This window comes from Carcharodon carcharias, chromosome 5 (assembly GCF_017639515.1).
Source record: "Carcharodon carcharias isolate sCarCar2 chromosome 5, sCarCar2.pri, whole genome shotgun sequence".
Classification (NCBI taxonomy): domain Eukaryota; kingdom Metazoa; phylum Chordata; class Chondrichthyes; order Lamniformes; family Lamnidae; genus Carcharodon; species Carcharodon carcharias.
Genome location: NC_054471.1, coordinates 44,269,968 through 44,282,318, shown reverse-complemented (window position 1 = coordinate 44,282,318; position 12,351 = coordinate 44,269,968). Strand labels below are relative to the sequence as shown.

Genomic DNA, 12,351 nt, shown 5'->3' with positions numbered 1-12,351 from the left:
ATCAACGCTGCTCATCCAACCTTAATGTTGGTGGGCAGGCAAAGAGCCCAAGCGGCCTTTGCGTTATTCAGGAAACCTCATCCATGGGTGGGATGAGGTTTCCTGAAGGTTTTATTAAATAAATAAATACTTTTTGCACAATTCATAAACATGTCCCAGCTCATTTGACACTGTCACATGAGGGGACATGTCTAAATAATGTTTAACTTTACTATTTATGACCTTTTATTATGTACTTAACCTCTGTGAGGCAGCTTCATGCCTCAGGGAGATTTCTGTGCTTTTTCGCGCACAGAGCGCAGGCCCCGACTCTCCCACCCACCCCCCGCCCCCCCCGCCCGCACAGGTAGTGCTGAGCACGTAAAATGGTGGCTCGCAGCCTTTTGCACCTGCTCCCGACTGGCCTGTCCAACATTCATAAAATTCTCCCCATGGAGTCTACTACCCATATGACCAGCAGAGGGATTCCAACCAGATTGGATCCCGTACTCATCAACCTTAGTGCAGAATAATGAAGCAACCTGACAAAACTGCCCACTACGTTTAAAATGACTCATACCAGCATACCAGACTGCAGCACTGTAGACCTACCTGGTATGATCGTAGGAGAGACACCTTCCAGAAGGCAGTCTCCCTATCATCTGGGCCCAGAAAGGCTAGTCCAAGCCCAGGGGCAGATTTCCCCCTTGTTGCTGTGCCAACCCATAGCACCTAGCAACAGTACCTGGAACATCCCAGTTGTGCTTAGCACCCGAGCTGGAAACTGAAGCGGAATCCCCGAAAGAGGCCAAAGCCCCAATAAAACACGCCAATCTCCTGACCATCAGCCTAAAAACAGCCCCTGGGTTTAAACAGCTGAACCCACAGGTTACCAAGGTGGACAGGGATGAACTGGGCTGGACAAGAGCAGCTCAGCTCTATGATCAAAAGACCTAGCACTCACAGAGGGAGATACCCAGCATTCCCCTGCAGATAGCACAGAGCAGCTTGACTATTACTCATCCCCTGTGTGCTAACCACCATGTAAAACCCGCAGACCCTTTAGAAGATACTTAATCAGGGTTTGGGCAGGCACTAAGTTCTGAAAATGATGGCTTTGCTTGTGCCTGATCCTCAACAGAGGAAATTCAGAATACAAGGAAAAGGTTTTGAATCTTTTTAGGTCATCTAAACATTACTCATCTCAGCTTTCCCAAGATATCCTTCCTGATGCACTAAACCAGGTTTAAACCATGAAAGAAAAATGCAGCAGGGAGCTGCCAATGGTCCTGCTGGCTGTGTGTTTGACATGCCAGTGCGAATGAGAGAACAAATGCATTTTTCTTCACTTCCTGTTCTTCCTTCATAAGACCACATAAAAAAAAACCAAATTAAATACATGGCTTGAATTTTTTGCTCGTCAGTTGCGCGTGATTGGCGGGCCTGGAAGCAGACGGGAAATGGGCCCCCGACTGCAATTCCACGCTGGCTGGCCAATTAAGGGCCAGCCAGCCAGCATCAAACGCGTGCTGAGAAAGGCTCAGCACTGCCAGTGGGGGAGGGAAGAGGGCAGGCATTGATGTCACCGCAGGTGTTGGTGAGCACTTCCACTGAGCTCCCTGAAGGCAGACAGCTGCCTCGGGGGGGCTGCAGACTTCCACAGAATAAACAAAAAATATGTCCATGCAGCACAATCAAGCACCTGAAAGCATACCTCATGAAAAAAGTCCCCAGATATCTCTATTTTATTTCCCTATGGAGATTTCATTCCACCCTGGGTTGCGGTTTGAGCAAAAATGTAAAGGTTGCCTGGTCGATTGGCCCATCTGCCAACGATAAAGGTGAATGGGTTATGAAAAATCGCTTTCAATTGCCTCCTTAATGGGCTTAATGGCCCGCTTAATTGTTGGCAAGCGTGCTTCTGAATACCATGTGCTCCCGCTGAGCGAGATATCACATGAGTTCATGATGACGTCGGGGCGCTCGCCTGATATCATCTCGCGCTATTTCGCGGCTGGCTGGGTCAGGCACCTCCCCACCCACAGGACGTAAAATTCTGGTCCATGTTTTTTTTCTCCGAGACTTCAAGTACTGTGAGGGACCAAGACCTCAATATATATTTTTATAATATCTTGAGCAAATTGATATAGGGAGTGACAAGGTACCGGAGGCACTGGCAGGCTTAAAAGTGGACAAATCTCCAGGTCCAGATTTGTGTCCCAGACTGCTGAGGGAGGCAAGGGGATTGCAGGGGCTCTGACCCAAATTTTTAATTCCTCTCTGGCCATGGGGGAGGTGCCAGAGGACTGGAGAACAGCTAATGTGGTTCCGCTATTTAAGAAGGGTTGTAGAGATAAGCCAGGGAACTACAGGCCAGTGAGTCTCATGTCAGTGGTAGGGAAACTATTGGAGAAAATTCTGAAGGAGAGAGTCTATCTGCACTTGGAGAGGCAAGGTTTGATCAGGGATAGTCAGCATGGCTTTGTCAGAGGGAGGTCATGCCTAACAAATTTGACTGAATTTTTTTGAGGAGGTGACCAGGTGTGTAGATGAGGGTAGTGCAGTTGATGACTGCCAGCACAATTGAGCAATGTTGTGTATGAGTTTCAGTGCCGCTGCTTTGCCTGGTACATAAGCCGCATGTCCCAACGATTGGCTGATTGAATCAAACAACATATTCCTTCAGCTGTTTGCAATGGGCAGACTACAGACCGTACTCAACCTGCCCATTCTTACAAAACCCAAAACAAAATGTCTGCTCTTAGATGTGATTCCGCAATTGGGCAAACATTTGCTGAACAATCTTGAACGTGCTAATAGTCACACTAAAACCGATTTGAGATAATCAGACAAGATTCTAATGTAGCTCATTTATGCTTGCTAGAAACCTCAGACATTCATACATAAGGGCCTGTTCTCTGCAAACTGAAGAATATGCTCAAGTCTTGCACCTTGTTTGAATTACCCGGAGGCTCAGGGATCCTATTGTACCCCAATGCTTTTGCCATGGCAATGCCTCGGCCAGAGTCAGCTTGCCTACCAATCAGCACACGTTTTCTCCTGGAGTTTAAATTGTTATGATCGTTTGAAATTGGCTTTCGTACATTTGTCCTGATGAGTGCAAAATGAAAAGCTTTGGCAACACATCTCTCTTTTCAGCAATATTTAAATTTTGTACGACCAAGCAAATGTTTATAACTAAACTGCTTGATGTAAGACAGCTCAATGAGCTAAATTTAGTCATCATTGACTCATGGGCATAAACTTCAGGGCCTGAATTTTTCAGTCGGCGGGTGGGCTCAGCGGGAGCAGGCGGGCAGGGGCAGTTGCAGAGCCACCTACAATCGGCTCCACGCTGCCATTTTACATGGGCAGGCCAACTAATCATGCCTCGAGAAGGGACATGCTTTATATTTCAGAATTTTTAAAAATTTAATTAATAAATGCCTTAGGAAACCTCATCCCACTCATGGATGAGGTTTCCTAAAAAACATAAAGGCTGCTTGGCCTTTTTGCCTGCCCGCCAACCATAAGGTTGAACGGGCAACGTAAAGTTGACCTTAATTATTCCTTAATGGCCTTAATAGGCTGTTTAAATATCAGCGGGCGAGCAGCCAACGCTGGCACGTACCCGCTGAACAAAACATTGCGAGATAGCGTGATAACGTCGGGACGCACGCCTGACATCATTGCGCATCATTTCACGCTCTGGCGTGTTGGGCCCGCCCCTGTATGCTGACTGAAAAATTCAGGCCCAAATGATGGAGTACAAAGTGGTCATGAGTGCTTTGTTAACAGAGTGTTAAAGTCAGGAATTTAGTACAAGTAGGAATCCAGTGCAGAGGGGGGAAGGATGTTATGTTTTTATATCCTCCATTAGCTGGTGAGTGCTTTTCTTTTGTCTCTAAGCTAGGAGCTTGCTATGCTTTGCTGCATTAGATTAATAATATAAACTAGATAAATCAATTAATTTACAAAATTAAAATCAATTTAATTTTAAAAATTAACTAATTAATTTATCAAATAACTAAATAAGGTGACGGTTAGATAGACATGCCATGGCAGGGCAGGTCGTGTGCGCACTGCAGCATATTGCAGTTTGTGGATAGTGTTGCGATCCTGAACAACTGTATCTGCAGTAAGTGCCTATATATTGAGAAACGTCAGCTCAGAGTTGTTGAGCTGGAGTTCGATCTGCAGATATTTCTGGGCATCAGGAGGAGAAGAATTAGCTGGACATCTTGTTCTAGGAGGCAGTCACACCCCTTAGGTTAAGCAGAACTTTACAGTTGGTCAATGGTCAGGGAAAGAAGGGTGTGACTACAAGTCAAGCAGGTATGGAGACAAAGGACGAAGTGATGGAGGGGCCTCAATCCTAGACTTCGATTTATGAGCTACTTGCCACCAGTGTGGATGAACAAAGACAGCAGGATGGATAGGCAAATTGACCACAGTAAAACGATGCAGAAGGCCAATCGAGTGGGGGAATGGAAAGCAATGTGGTAGCGATTGAGGACAGTATAAGTCAGGGGAACAGATACTGTTCTCTGCAGGTGGGAGCAATGTCCTGTCAAATCGAATAACTAGGGCAGTCGACGGAGCTTTAAAGTAACAATGGAAATGGGAGGATTCAGGAAAGGTTACATTCTAAAGTAGAAGGGAATTGTTAATTGCTCTAGAGTAGAGCAGCATTTTATGTAAAAATAACCAGAGTGGGTGAGGAAGGGACAGTGAGAGTGACAAATGTAATATGACATTAGTGACTAAAGTGAGGTCAGGAGAAATTAGAAAAATGTTAAAGCTAAAGGCACTGTATCTGAATGCAAAGCATTCAGCACAAATTGTATGAATTAATAGCACAAATAATAGCCATGGAGACACAGTTGCAAAGTGACCAAGGTTAGAAACATTAACGTTTAGAAGAAATAGGCAAAATGAAAAGGAGAGGTAGACCTGATAATAAAGGATGGGTTGAAGACAGTAAAGGTAAAGGATCTTAACTCAGGAAATCAATAAGTAGAATCAGTTTGGGTTAACTAAGAAACAGCAAGGGGCAGACAGCATTGGTGGAAGTTGTTTATAGGCTCCCCCAACAGTAGTTGTTGCATAGGGCAGAGGATAAATCAGGAAATGAGAAGTGTGTGTAATAAGGGTAAAACAGTAATCATGGGGGATTTTAATATTCCTATTGACTGGGTAAATTAAATTGCAGTAATAGTGTGAAGGATGAATTCATGGAATGTACACAAGATAGTTTTATAGAACAGAACACTATGTCAATGAACCAACTAGGGAACAGGCTATTTTTGGATCTAATAGGAAAGGGTTAATGAATAACCTTGTAGTAAGGAGTCTCTAGAAAAGAGTGGCCATGTATGATAGAATTTTATATTGAGTTTTAAAGTGATTCAGTTAATTACGAAACTGGGATCATAAATTTAGACAAAGCAAACTATGTTGGCATGAGGGGCAAATTAACTAAAGTAGATTGGAAAACTATATTAAAGTGATATTATGGTTGATAAGCAATGGCTTTCATTTAATGAATGAATACATAATTTCTAACAAATATACATTCCTTTAATGCACAAAGCCCCACAGAAAAAGTGGTCCAGCAGCTGTTAACAAGAGATAGAATGAAATCAAAGGAAGAAACTTATAATTTTCCAAAAAGACTAGTAATCCTTAGGATTGGGAGCATTTTACAATTCAGCCAAGGAGGACCAAGATATTGAAAAGGAAAGAAAAATGAAAATGTGAGAGTAAACTAGCAAGAGAAATAAAAACAAATTATAACCATTTCTATAGGTTTGTAGATAGAAGGAAATTAGTGAAAGTAAACACGGACCCATTAAAGGCAGAGACAGGTGAAATTATAATCTGTAATAAGGAAATGGTAGAGACGTTAAATAGATACCTTGGGCGGGATTTTCATACCTCCGTCCGTGCCAGAATGGGGGTGGGCCAGCAAAATACATGGTGGGACGGGACCCAATCCGGGATTCCCACCCCCATTGCTTTCGCTAGCATTTTTCAGTGGCGCAGGAAGTGAACCAGCACACAGCAGTGCCGATTTTGCTGGCTCCGTTGCAGGTGGGCATTTCAGACCCCATGCAATTTTGACGGAGTTGGGTCAGCTTCTGAAGGTGACATGATTCACACCAGCTCAGTCTGGAGTTGGGAACTGTTTGGCAGGTGAGGTATGAGGTGTGAGTTGGCTAATATAGATTGAGGAACTTCATTAAAAGGAGGATAGGCAATGGCTAATATTTAAGGAACAAATGTATGCATTGCAGCAGTTATATATTCCTTTCTGGTGCAAAAACACAACAGGAAAAGTGGCCCAACCATGGCTAACAAAAGATATTAAGAATATTGTTAGGTCCAAAGAGGAGTCATATAAAGTTGCTAGAAAAAGGAGCAAGCCTGAGGATTAGGAGCAGTTTAGAATTCAGCAAAGGAGGACCAAGAGATTGATTAAGAGGGAAAACTAGAGTATGAGAGTAAACTTGAAGGGACTATAAAAGTGGACTGTAAAAACTTATTTAAGTATGTAAAAAGAAAAAGATAAGTGAAGACAAATGTAGGTAACCTTACAGTCCAAAATAGAAGAATTTATAATAGAGAACAAGGAAATAGCACAGCAATTAAACAACTACTTTAGTTCTGTCTTCACAGAGGAAGACACAAATAACTTCACAGAAATGCTAAGGAACCAAAGGCCTAGTGAGAAGGAGGAATTGAAGGAAATTAGTATTACTAAAACAATAGTGCTGGAGAAATTAATGGGACTGAAAGCCAATAAATCACCAGGGCCTGATAATCTACATCTCAGGATACTAAAGGAGGTGGCCATCAAAATAGTGGATGCAGTGACTGTTATCTTCCAAAATTCTGTAGATTCTGGAACAGTCCTGGCAGATTGGAGGGTGGCAAATGTAACCCAACTATTTAAAAAAGGAGGGAGGGAGAAAACAGGGAATTACAGACCAGTTAGCCTAATGTCAGTAGTAGGGAAAATGCTAGATTCTATTATAAAGGATGTGATAACAGTACACTTAGAAAACATATAGACAAAATCAACATGGATTTATGAAAGGGAAATCATGTTTGACAAACATACTGGAAATTTTTGAGGATGTAGCTAGCAGAATAGATAAGGGAGAACCAATGGATACCATGTATTTGGATTTTCCAAAAGGTTTTGATAAAGTCTCACATAAGAGGCCAGTGCGCAGAATTAAAGCACATGGGATTGGGGTAATATATTGGCATGGACTGAGAATTGGTTAACAGACAGGAAACAGGGAGTAGGAATGGAGGAGTTGCAGATAGTGAAGAGGACTGTCAAAGGATACAACGGGATTTGATCGGGTGGAGACTTGGGTGGAGAAATGGCAGATGGAGTTTAATCCGGACAAATGCGAGGTAATGCATTTTGGAAGGTCTAATACAGGCAGGAATTATACAGTAAATGGCAGAACCCTTAAGTGCATTGACGGGCAGAGGGATCTGGGTGTATGGGTCCACAGGTCACTGAAAGAGGCAACGCAGGTGGATAAGTAGTCAGGAAGGCATATGGCATGCTTGCCTTCATTGGCAGGGGTATTTAGTATAAAAGCTGGGAAGTCATGCTGCAGCTGTATAGAACCTTGTTTAGGCCACACTTGGAATATTGCGTGCAATTCTGGTCGCCACATTACCAGAAGGATATGGAGGCGTTGGAGAGAGTGCAGAGGAGGTTTACCAGGATGCTGCCTGGTCTGGAGGTTATTAGCTATGAGGAGAGGTTGGAGAAACTCAGATTGTTCTCACTAGAGCGATGGAGATTGAGGGGTGACTTGATAGAAGCTTACAAAATTATGAGTGGCATGGACAGAGTAGATAGTCAGAAGCTTTTTCCCAGAGTGGAAGAGTCAATTACTAGGGGACATAGATTTAAGGTGAAAGGAGAAAACTATAGAGGAGATGTGCAGGACAAGTTTTTTACACAGGGGGTAGTGAGTGTCTGGAATTCGCTGCCAGAGGAGGTGGTGGAAGCAGGTACGATAGTGGTGTTTAAGAGGCAGCTTGACAAATACATGAATAGGATGGGAATAAAGGGATACGGACCCCGGAAGTGCAAAATGTTTTAGTTGACGGGTAATATGATCGGCACAGGCTTGGAGGGCCTAAGGGCCTGTTCCTGTGCTGTACTTTTCTTTGTTCTTTGTTCTTTGAATACATAGGTCTTTTTCAGATTGGCAGGGGGTGACTATTGGGGCATTGCAGGGATCAGTGCTTGGGCCCCAGCTATTCACAATATATATCAATGATTTGGATGAGGGAACCAAATGTAATGTTATCACTGCTTGTTTGTCCCTACAACCACACCCCCACTCCACCTCTCTCTCTCTCTCCGCCCCCCACACACACACCTTAAACCAGCTTATATTTCAACTCTTTCTTGGACTCGAACTCAAGTTCTGTTGAAGGGTCATGAGGACTCGAAACGTCAACTCTTTTCTTCTCCGCCGATGCTGCCAGACCTGCTGAGTTTTTCCAGGTAATTCTGTTTTTGTTTTTGTTTTGGATTCCAGCATCCGCAGTTTTTTTGTTTTTATATCTGTAATGTTTCCAAGTTTGCTGAAAACATGAAATTTAGTGGGAATGTGAGTGGTGAGGAGAGGCTTCAAGACAATTAAGACAGGTTGAGTGAGTGGGCAAATACATGGAAGATGTAGTATAATGTGGATAAGTGTGAAGTTATCCACTTCTTTAGGAAAAACAGAATGGCAGAGCATTATTTAAATGGTAATAGATTGGGAAATGTTGATGTACAAAGAGACCTGGGGGTCCTTGTACACCAATCACTGAAAGCAAGCAGTTAAGAAGGCAAATGGTACGTTGGCCTTCACTGCGAGAGGACTTGTGTACCGGGGCAAGGATGTCTTAGGTGAGGCCACACCTGGAATATTTTGTGCGGTTTTGATCTCCTTACCTAAGAAAAGATATACTTGCCATAGAGGAATTGCAGTGAAGGTTCACCAGACTGATTCCTGGGGTAGCAGGACTGCCGTATGAGGAGAGATTGGTTCAACTGGGCCTGTATTCACTGGAGTTCAGAAGGATGAGAGGGAATCTCACTGAAACATACAAAATTCTGACAGGGCTGGATAGACTGGATGCAGGGATCCTGTTTCCTCTGGCTAAGGGGTCTAGAACACGGGGTCACGGTCTCGGGGTACAGGGTAGGACATTAGGACTGAGATGAGGAGAAACTTCTTCACTCAGAGGGTGGTGAACCTGTGGAATTCTCTACCACAGAAGGCTGTGGAGGCCATGTCACTGAATATATATAAGGAAACAGATAGATTTCTAGACTCTAAACAAGTAAAGGGGTATGGGGAGAGAGCGGAAGTACTGCGTTGAGTTAGAGGATCAATTATGATCATATTGAATGGAGGAGCAGGCTCAGAGGGCCAAATGACCTACTTCTGCTCCTATCTTCTAGGGGCCTGAATTTTTAGGTCAGTGGGCGTGTGCAATCGGCGGGCCTGGGATCGGCTGGGAAATGGACTGCCACCCATGATCGACACACGACCGCAATTTCATTCTGGCTGGCCAATTAAGGCCTGCCCAGCGTGAAACGCAGGTTCCCAATGGTCAGGAAGGGCCAGGCACGGGCAGGGCGTGTCATGCTCCGGGTCCAATGGCGACTGATGGACAGTTTACAAATGACACTGGCAACCCCTTGAAGGCTGCCAGCGAAGGAGCATACAGTCTGCATTGCGGAGACGGTACCTGTAGCCTCAGCAGCAACTGGAGACACAAGGCTGCAGGTCGAGTGGGCACTCGGCCCCCCCGCTTTTCAGGCGAGTGCCTCGCTGTGCTCCTGGAGGAGGTGGCTGCTAGGAGGGACACCCTTGTACCAAGGGACAGAAGGAGGAGGCCACCACACCTGATGAAGAAAACCTGGGAGGAGGTGGCAGCACAGGTCAGCAGCCATGGCATGGTGTGGTGCACATGGGTTCAATGACCTGCTGCGCTCAGGAAGGGTGAGTATCATGTTGGCATGAATCAGTGTACAAAAATGTTAAGGGCTGGCTATCTCCCCTGCCTGTGAAGCTCAGGGGTGTTAGAGTCCGAGTGCCAACTGTTAATGCTGGAGCTGGCCAAGGGGGTGAGCCCTGGCTGCTTGGACTGAGTGCCTTGTGGCTCAAGGGCTCACAACTCGGATGTGCCTTGCAAGGTGCTCCTCAGGTGGGATTGGCCAGGCTGCAATGGCGCTGGAGGTAGAGAGTAGACTAAGCAAAGCTCCTCTGTCCTTTCAGGAGAAGATGAGCCATAACCAATTGGAGAGGTAACAAATCGGCAGAGATCCACCCAACCTGCTGCTGCTAACCAGGTTCGAGCAAGACGCCTGTGAGCTGGAGAGCCAGCAAGCTCCCTGTGCACCCGGTCGTGGATAGGCTGGGGTGTCAGATAAAGGTAAGAGCGCAGTGCGCACAAGGTGAGAGTTTCGGCCTGTGCAATCCTCAAACCTGGGGTCCCCATTGATCATTGAAAGACGATGGCACCGTGATACAGATCTCCACTGTCTCACCAGGATGCCTGGCATGTACAGTGACAGTGTGATGACTTTAACTAATGACGCTTCCTTGTTGTCCTTTAGATTCGCCAGCACACACTCAATCACAGGACCCCGAAGGGCCATCCCTGATGCCAGAGCGCCGCCGAGCTTCATCTGCACCTGCATCACATCCGCTCTCTGAACCAGGCACCAGCGCAGACATCAGCACCTCAGTGGGCATTAGATCGTCGGCTGCATTGTAGGTGCACATTGATGAGGGCACTTTACACTTGCTTGAGGTGCAGGTGGAGGCATAGAGTACCATCTAGAAGGACAAGGGCAGCAGATACACGGGAACATGTCCACCTGGAAGATTCCCTCCAAGCCACTCACCATCCTGACTTGGAAATGTATCACTGTTCCTTCACTGTTGCTGAGTCAAAATCCTGGAACCCCCTCCCTAACAGCACTGTAGGTGTACCTACACCACATGGAGTGCAGTGGTTCAACAAGGCAGCTCACCACCACCTTCTCAAGGGCAATTACGGATGGGCAATAAATGCTGGCCCAGCCAGCGCCGCCCACATATCCCTAAATTAATAATAACAAACAAAAATATAAAGGAATCGGAGTATAAAAGTAGAGGTCTTACTACATTTATACTGACGAGGCCACACCTGGAGTACTGTGTGTAGTTTTGGTCTCCTTACCTAAGAAAGGACATAGCTGAGCTAGAGGGAGTGCAACAAAGGTTTACTAGCCTGATTCCTGGAATGAGGGCGTTGTCCTATTTGGAAAGATTGTTTTTGTACGCATTCACGAGATGTAGGCATCGCTGGCTAGGCCAGCATTTATTGCCCATACCGAATTGTCCTTGAGGTGGTGGTGGTGAGCTGCCTTCTTGAACTGTTGCAGTCCATGTGGTGTAGATACACCCACAGTGCTATTAGGGAGGGAATTCCAGGATTTTGACTCAGCGACAGTGAAGCAACAGCGGTATGTTTCCAACTCAGGATGGTGAGTGGCTTGGAAGGGAACTTCCAGGTGATGGGGTTTTCATGTATCTGCTGCCCCTGTCTTTCTAGATGGTAGTGGTCGCAGGTTTGGAAGGTGCTGTCCAAGGAGCCTTGGTGAATTCCTGCAGTGCTTCTTGTAGATGGTACACACTGCTGTCACTGTGCATCAGTGGTGGGAGGAGTGAATGTTTGTGGAAGGGGTGCCAATCAAGCGGGTTGCTTTGTCCTGGATGGTGTCAAGCTCCTTGATGTTGTTGGAGCTGCACTCATCCAGACAAGTGGAGAGTATTCTATATCACAACAAGGGGAGAATTTTTGGCTCCACAAGCGGGGGCGGGGCCCACTCGCCCAGGCATAAAATGACACGGGGTGGTGTCGGGCGTGCATCCTGACGTCACCACACATCATTTAGATTTTCAGTTCAGCGGACGCACAGCCAAGTCGGCTGCATGCCCGCCAGACTGTTAAAACCCTATTAAGGCCATTAATTAACTAATTAACCCTATTGAGAAAGCTGGCCGTCCAACCTTTTCATGGATGTTTTTGAAAACTTGGAAATTTTTAAAATAAAATTAATACACATGTCCCAGCTCATGTGACAGTTTCACATGAGGGAACGTAGTGTAAAGATTTTTTTCTCCTTTAATGAACTTTAGAAACTCTGTGCCCCATGGAGATTTCTGCGCTCTTTCATGCATATGTGTGAAAGAGCGCACTCCCAAATCAGGGAACACCCCCACCCACACATGGAGCACACAGCGCTTCCAGGCACACGTCACACTGGGCGGGCCTTAATTGGCCTGC

General features: G+C 45.6%; 1 protein-coding gene and 1 long non-coding RNA gene across 3 annotated transcripts in view; one reads left to right on the top strand and one right to left on the bottom strand.

Annotated features, from left to right (window-relative positions):
- Nucleotides 1-12,351, bottom strand: part of cdk19 (cyclin-dependent kinase 19) — a 269,271-nt gene that overhangs the window by 39,690 nt on the left and 217,230 nt on the right. The gene's annotated exons all lie outside the window — the stretch shown is intronic.
- The window catches only part of LOC121277878, a 58,960-nt gene that overhangs the window by 45,175 nt on the left and 1,434 nt on the right, over nucleotides 1-12,351 (top strand). The window contains exons 2-3 of the long non-coding RNA XR_005942995.1: nucleotides 10,293-10,449; nucleotides 10,634-10,790. This is a non-coding gene — a long non-coding RNA (uncharacterized LOC121277878). The remainder of the gene's footprint in view (nucleotides 1-10,292; nucleotides 10,450-10,633; nucleotides 10,791-12,351) is intronic.